This window comes from Schistocerca americana, chromosome 2 (assembly GCF_021461395.2).
Source record: "Schistocerca americana isolate TAMUIC-IGC-003095 chromosome 2, iqSchAmer2.1, whole genome shotgun sequence".
NCBI lineage: Eukaryota > Metazoa > Arthropoda > Insecta > Orthoptera > Acrididae > Schistocerca > Schistocerca americana.
Window position 1 is genome coordinate 1,050,016,027 of NC_060120.1, and position 1,604 is coordinate 1,050,017,630.

At 43.8% G+C, this 1,604-nt stretch overlaps 1 pseudogene; it reads right to left on the reverse strand.

The window, feature by feature from the left end:
• Positions 1–690: 690 nt before the first annotated feature.
• Positions 691–808, reverse strand: LOC124597110 (annotated as a pseudogene).
• Between the last annotated feature and the right edge of the window lie 796 nt (positions 809–1,604).

Genomic DNA, 1,604 nt, shown 5'->3' on the forward strand with positions numbered 1-1,604 from the left:
CGTTTTGCTTTTATTGATGTTCTTCTTGTATCCTCCTTTCAAGACAGTCCAGTAATTACTGCAAAACACGGCACATGTAATGTTCGTCCCATTTTTTCTTGTATACGATTTTCAATGTGTGTTGTTTCTTCATCTAGAAGTACCTGCTGCAACCTACATCCTTCTGAATCTGCTTATTGTATTCATCTTTTGGTCTCCCCTTACAATTTTTACCCTTCACACTGCCCTCCAATACTAAATTGGTGATCCCTTGATGCCTCAGAACGTGTCCTACCGACCGATACCTACTTCTAGTCAAGTTATGCAACAAATTCCTCTTCTCCCCAACTCTGTTCAGTACCTCCTCGTTGGCTACGTGACCCACCCATTTAATCTTCAGCATTCTTCTGCAGCACCTCATTTCGAAAGCCTCTATTCTCTTCTTGTCTGAACTATTTATCGTTCATGTTTCACTTCCATACATTGCTACTAAACTAAAAAACTAAACTCCTTCCGCACAGGCCATGAAGGCCCAAAGGTACCGACTGGCCGCCGTGTCATCCGCCACAGGCGTCACTGGATGCGGATATGGAGGGGCATGTGGTCAGCACACCGCTCTCCCGGCCATAGGTCAGTTTCCGAGACCGGAGGCGCTACTTCTCAATCAAGTAGCTCCTCAGTTTGCCTCACAAGGGCTGAGTGCACCCCGCTTACCAACAGCGCTCGGAAGACCGGATGGTCACCCATCCAAGTGCTACCCCAGCCCGACAGCGTTTAACTTCGGTGATCTGACGGAAACCTGTGTTACCAATGTGGCAAGGCCGTTGGCCCATACATGGCTACACTCCATACAAATACTTTGAGAAAAGGCTTCCTGACACTTAAATCTATACTCGATCTTAACAGATTTCCCTTCTTCAGAAACGCTTTCCTTACCATTGCCAGTCTACACTTTACATCCTCTCTACTTCGACCATCATCAGTTATTTTGCCTGCCAAATAGCGAAACTCATCTACTACTGTAAGTGTCTCATTGACTAACTTAATACCCTCAGCATCACCTGAATTAATTCGACTACATTCCATTATCCTCGATTTGCTTTTGTTAAAGTTTATCTTATATCCTCTTTTCAAGACACGGTCTATTCCGTTCAACTGTTCTTCCATGTCTGCTATCTCTATGGAATTATAGTGTGATCGACAAACCTCAAAGTTTTAATTTCTACTCCATATTTTTCTTTGTTTTTCTTCATTGCTTGCTCAATATACAGATTGAATAACGTCGGGGATAGGCTACAACCTTGTTTCACCCCCCTCTCAATCGTTGTTTCCCTTTCATGCCCCTCGACTCTTATAACTGCCACCTGGTTTCTGTACAAATTGTAAATAGCCTTTCGCTCCCTGTATTCCACCCTGCTACCATCAGAATTTGAAAGAGAGTATTCCAGTCTTAAGCTTTCTCTAAGTGTACAAGCGCTAGAAACGTAGGTTTGCCTTTCCTTAATCTTTCTTCTAAGATAAGTCGTAGGGCCAGTATTGCCTCACGTGTTCCAACATTTCTACGGAATCCAAACTGATCTTCCCCGAGATCAGCTTCTACGAGTTTTCCATTCGTCTGTAAAGGA